At 41.2% G+C, this 5977-nt stretch overlaps 1 long non-coding RNA gene across 2 annotated transcripts; it reads right to left on the bottom strand.

The window, feature by feature from the left end:
* Positions 1 to 298: 298 nt before the first annotated feature.
* LOC116969492 lies at positions 299 to 2644 on the bottom strand. 2 transcript variants are annotated; one of them, XR_004410789.1, is made up of 3 exons: positions 2529 to 2644; positions 991 to 1106; positions 299 to 387 (listed from the first exon to the last, which is right to left on the bottom strand). It is a non-coding gene; the product is annotated as an uncharacterized LOC116969492 (long non-coding RNA). The 2 variants fall into 2 exon arrangements; XR_004410788.1 differs by having other exon boundaries at positions 320 to 402.
* Positions 2645 to 5977: the final 3333 nt, after the last annotated feature.

Genomic DNA, 5977 nt, shown 5'->3' with positions numbered 1-5977 from the left:
TCATCCCCAGCCAACAATGGACCATTGTCAGCTCCACCACCCACCCCCCCTCTTCCCCCCCAGTCATCGATGCAGGCTCTGCTTTGTTCTGTACCTCCCCATACCTCTAATTTCCCCCTCCCTGACTCTCAGTCTGATGAAGGGTCTTGATCCAAAACATCACCTATTCTTTTCTTCAGAGATTGCTCCCTGACCTGCTGACTCGAGCATTTTGTATCTCTCTTCGGTGTAAACCAGCATCCCCAGTTCCTTCTTACCCAATTAAAGTCATCCTATACACACACCATTTTGTGCCTCAACGCATTGTGGCCAGTTCACATTTAGGTGTAACTGGTCGTCCTCCCCTTCATAGTCAATCTCCACATCTTTGTGCTCCAGCAGCAGCTTCTGAGCAGAAACAAGCTGGGTAGAAATAAGTTTAGTGTCAATTAAAGCCAAGGGATTTCTGGTGGTCTGTGAAATAGCCACCATTCAAATTCTAGATTCAATATTTTGCTTTATGACTCTGCAGGCAAGTAAGACTAGTGTAGATGGGGCATGTTGGTCAGTGTGGGCAATTTGGGCTGAAGGGCCTGTTTCTGAGCAGTATGACTCTCGAAATAATTTTAGCATGCATTATACTTTTAATGTGCCACTGCCGACAGCTCCATTCTACCACAACTATTTTATGATTGAATTTTCCTGCAGGCTCACATCTATCCCATGTCACTTACTCTTCAGAAAGGGGTTCTACACGGAATGGAGTGAGCAGTGAAATGTAGGGAAGCAATCCTTCATACAGTTGAGCCCAGATGAAAAATATACAATGTACATAACTAACTATGTAAAAAAATGTTTTAATTGTTTCCTATAATGCTTCAACAACTCACGGTATATCATACCATCAATGTTCCTTTTTTGAAAAGATGAAGTAATTTTATTCCAGGTAAATGGCAAAGATCAATATTCAGTTAATCGTCACCAGGTGCAAGGGACTTATATTTGGGGTACCTGTACATTGTCCAGCTCCTCTTGGATCTGCTGGATTTTAGACTGGAACGAAGCTTCAATTGACAAGGACCTGTCCTCCGATCTTTCCGCCTCTTGGTTCAGAAGCCTCACTTGTTCTTGAAGAAAGAGAAAGGAAAAAACAACCATAATGATCTGATATTTGTTGCAAAAAAAGCAATACCTCCACAGTTTGCAATAGTTTCCACTGCAGTTAATGGAAATCAGTGAAAATCATATGTTCTACTAATTACCGGCATTTTAAATCATCAAATATCCTTGAAATGCTACAATTCATTAAGCTTGAAGATTTCTCAGGCAAAATGGTAATTCCATTTACATATCTATCCAATGATAAATGAAGTGTCATGGTTGCTCTGTGGTCTTCTCATTAAAAGCTATTTGAAATTAAAATACTTTGATGTACCATATCCGACAAGGGCATTGTGAATGGTAAAATGTCTTCAAATGATTTTGTTTAGAGATACAGCGTGTAAACAGGTCCTTCGCCCCACTGTGTCTGTGCCAACCAATGATCCTCGCACACTAACACTATCCTACACACACTAGGGATAATTTACCATTAACCCAAGTCAATTAACCTACAAACCTGTAGGTCTTTGGAGTGTGAGGATACCGAAGCATCTGGATGAAAACCCACATGGAGAAAAGACAAACTCCATACAGACAAGCACCACAGTCAGGATCAAACCCAGGTCTCTGGCGCTGAAAGGCAGCAACTCCACCGCTGCGCCACCAGGCCGCCCTTCACGATGTCATGTTTTAACTATCAGCATCCTCTCAAAATTAAAATTCAGTGATAGCGATGTTTAAAGGATTCAAGAAGAGAATGTTTTGAAAAGCATCTGTACGAATCTGTCCAAATGACTACTGTGTGTTCCTGTCAGCCATTTGGCAGACTTTCACAAATGCTTCTCAAATAATTATTTTCTTGAATCCTTTAAACATCACTATCTTCTGATCAAGGAATCTGACCAGAATACCTGAATGAAAAAAACTTAGATTACACGCTACTTTTCCTGATCATTGAATGTACCAACCCATTTACCAACCAATGAAGTATATTTTTAAGTGTGATCAGTGATAAAATATGGGAATTACAGCAACCAATTTGCATACACAAAATCTCACGAGGTTACATGGACGAGATAATTACATGGCAAAACAAAAATGAAGTAATGTTTTGTTATAAAATCCACTCCATTCCTCTAATGCTAGAATATTTTAGGGCAAACTTACTCCCTACCACGAAACGACAGATGTACAAATCTGCGGTAGGACCATTTATGGCCAAAAATATTAACAGGTCAACTTTGAGTAATTACCTTCCAGTTCGTTAATCTTCCATTCGGTGAAATAATTTAAAGAACCAGTTGCCTGTTCTGCAAGGGGTGCACAGAACATGGCGTGAGGTCCTAAAAGTTGGAGATCTTTGTGAAGTTGTAAACAGCACTGATCTTTCTGTGATGTTTCTTGTGCATGTTTCTCCCTGATTTTACGGAGCTGAGTGCTGTGTTTACCTTTGAGATTTGTTAAATCAGCCTTGTGACTTTCTTTCAAATCTCGGACCTTGATATGGGTGGCGTAGTCTTCAGCCAGAGGCTTGTTGTCGAGATTTTCATTCTCGTCCTCAAGCGTCCTCAAATCTTTAACCAACTCCTAAAAAATTAAAAATTAGCCAAATTAAACTAAAAAGACTTTCGGGAGCCTGTTCCACTTAGGCGATTTGTCAGGCGTTTGTCAAGTTGCCGGCAGTCACCTGAAAAACCGGCAACTGGAACGGCGACTGTCAGAGTGGAACACACACATACACATCGCTTCCTTCACCAGCCCATTATGCAGGCGGGAGACAGGGCAAACGGGGGAGGCACTCACTGAGTGAAATTCACATGATGCAAAGTCAAGGTGATAGACTCACACTGCGATGAAAAGGAAGGTTGGCGCTGTAATTAAGAAGGCTAAAGCACAGATTCACCATCCTCTGACTAAAGAATCTCCCCCTCATCTCCTTCCCAAACGAACATCCTTTAATTCTGAGGCTATGACCTCTAGTCCTAGACTCTCCCACTAGGGGATGGGAAAATGAAGAACGATATAATCAATAGTGACACTGTTGCATTATAATCAAGAGTTCATGTGTTGTTGGCATCTTAAATATCAGATCTCTTCTGATCTTGGTCACGGCTGAAAAAAATTGGTGGCACAGATCAGCAATGCCAACAACCTGTCATAACCAGAGTGACAATGCTGCAAGGCTCCGCATAAACTGTGATTCTGCACTATAACAGATCATAAAAGGGTTAATGAACTGATTTTGAAAAAAAGAATGGGGAGATTCATATAAAAGAAAATCTTCTATTTTTTCATATTTACAGATATATTTCCAAGAGGCTCCCTGCTATTTTTATTTCACTGCCAGTTACAACAGAATCCCTTAGCTGGTTGCAGAGATCTTTCCCTGTAATAGAGATTCACACAGCAGCAAACAATGATTTCCTTACCGCTAGCTCCCGATTCTTCTCATCGAGCTTTCTCTGCAGTACGACCACATGTTGTGTTGTTTCCAGCAGTGCCTCGTCCTTTTCACGAAGTTTCTCCTTCAAATCTTCCAGCACCTAAGGAAGTTAACAAGAGATTAATACCTCTAAACAGTGATGAAAACTGGGCAACATAGAATGGAAATCACACACGCAACATTTGTAATTCAAGTGCACCAATATTTAGGTCTTCAATTCTGCCTTTGTATTAAGACATTAAAATTAAAATTATCATTAATGAAATCACGGGATGAAATCATTCATTTGCATTCAATGGTTTTAATGGTCCTTTATTGTCACGTGTACTGAGGTACAGTGAAATTTGATTTACCACACAGTCATACCAAAAAAGCAACAAGATACAAAACTACATAAAGATTAAATATAAACAGCCACCACAGCGCGGTGTGAGAATCCCTAGGGCACACAGGACAAGCGGAGACCCACAGCCATCAGTTCAATTTCCGTGCCACACACGCGCTCCTTCACCGACCGCTGTACTCTCTCTGCAGTCCCTGTCCGCCCAAAATCAGAAAGCCGTCCACACTCGCACCAGACTCCAGGATTACTGCACTCACGGCAATCCCCCCGACTCCCCACCAGGGCAGGCGGCTCGTCCATCGTGTTTTTTCGGCGACACATATTCCCCACTGTGTTGGAAGGCAAATAACCTTTACCATCTTCCTCCTTTTCTCCCACGGTCGGGGCAATCGAAACACCCGCAGTCGGGGCGATCGAAGCTCCCGCAGTCGGCGATCAAAGCTCCTGCAGCTGGAGCTCCCGACGTTGATCCCTAACAAAGCTACCTCCAGCTCCACTGGCACTGAAAGTCTGCAAGGCAGCAACTCTACCGCTGCGCCAGCGTGCCACCCAACACAGTGCCTCCTCACCCAACCTCACAACATTTGTCAGAAACTGGTATTCTATAATAGTTTACTCGATACATGTGACAATTAACTAAACTAAATCCCATCTGCATCTTCTCCTGTACAATTTTCATCTTTGCTATTATATACTAACAGGAAGCACTCCTCGACAATTTGAGCAATTTTCTGGCACCATTCCTTTGGCAAGGGAAGACTGAAAACATTTAGTCAGAACCTCAGCTGTTCCCACCCTTGCTTCTTTTAACTGGCTGGGAAACATTTCTGCCGGACCTGCTGATCTGTCCACCTTCGGAGATGCCAACTTCACTAAATTAATGCAGTAATCCATACATGGCTGCAATTGCACTGCAAATTTAGTAAACCTCACAGCCTGTATTTGGAATCAAGCCCCAAAATTATTCAGTGGCAAAACAAACTCTCGCATGGTCAAGATCCGAAGAATCATTACTGGATTTAAACAGAAAACAATGACTTCCTCCGAGAGTCTAAAATTTGTTTGAAGCCAATGTTGCTTATAAGGGACCTTTATTGTTCAATTAACATTGGAATGTCGTAAACCATGTAACTAATTTGAAAATAGCAAATATGTGATAATGTACTAATGTGGTGGATTAACTACTTGAAGGCTGTTACTTTTGGGGTAAAGACTGGAAAAGTCACCCTTAAAACACATTTCTTTCTCTAAAATATGCCAAAATAAAATAGTTCACATCCACCTGAGACACCAAACACGATTTAATTCAACATTTCATTTGAAAGTTGGCACTTCAGGTGCAGCATTCTCTCAGTATTGTACTGGAAGCATCAGGCGAGACTTTATGCTTAAATCATTTGGGTAGGACTTTTAAATAACATTTTGTATTCTATTTTGAAGTACAACCTTCTTAACCAAGTGTTTCAATTTCCTTGAAAAGATCCGACATATGACGTGAAACGGTTTAACAATAGTCTTTGCTTTAGAAAATAAGAGGCATTGTTAATTGTTATTGTTAAAAAGAAAACTTGCAATATTTTGGACTGAATTTTCAGGCTTTAAAGTGAAATCCAACTGCAGAAATGCAAACACAAAGTACACAGATCACTGTAATAGCTCACTCAGTGAGGGTAACAAATATTCAACTGGAATTGATGTTACCTTAAGCTGTTCATCTCTCACGTGTAGCTCGGTCTCTTTGTCCTGAATGATGTTTTGCAGCTGCACTACCAGTTGTTCATACTGAGCCAGCTGCTCAGTTAAATCTGCCACCAAATACTTACCTGTCGAACTCTGGCAGCACAGTGCCTGCAGAATAATTGGTCACTATTAATAACTACATCATTGTGAATCAGACTTCAGAGAAAACAGTAGTGAATTATTCAGTGACTTGAGAAGTGCATTAATGAGGAATGCATGGAAGCAAATGCATTTTTTTTATTGCAAGGCCACTGCTGCAAAATTCAGTCACTCTGGAGACCCTACGTAATTGGCCTCCTGTATTTTAACATGCTCAAAGGCTTTCCCACAATGAATTCTCATATTGAGGGGGGGGGGGGGGATAGGATAGA

Source organism: Amblyraja radiata, unplaced genomic scaffold, assembly GCF_010909765.2.
Source record: "Amblyraja radiata isolate CabotCenter1 unplaced genomic scaffold, sAmbRad1.1.pri S64, whole genome shotgun sequence".
NCBI classification, from domain to species: domain Eukaryota; kingdom Metazoa; phylum Chordata; class Chondrichthyes; order Rajiformes; family Rajidae; genus Amblyraja; species Amblyraja radiata.
Note: the sequence above shows the minus strand (reverse complement) of the source record. Positions and strands in the feature narration are given on the sequence as shown.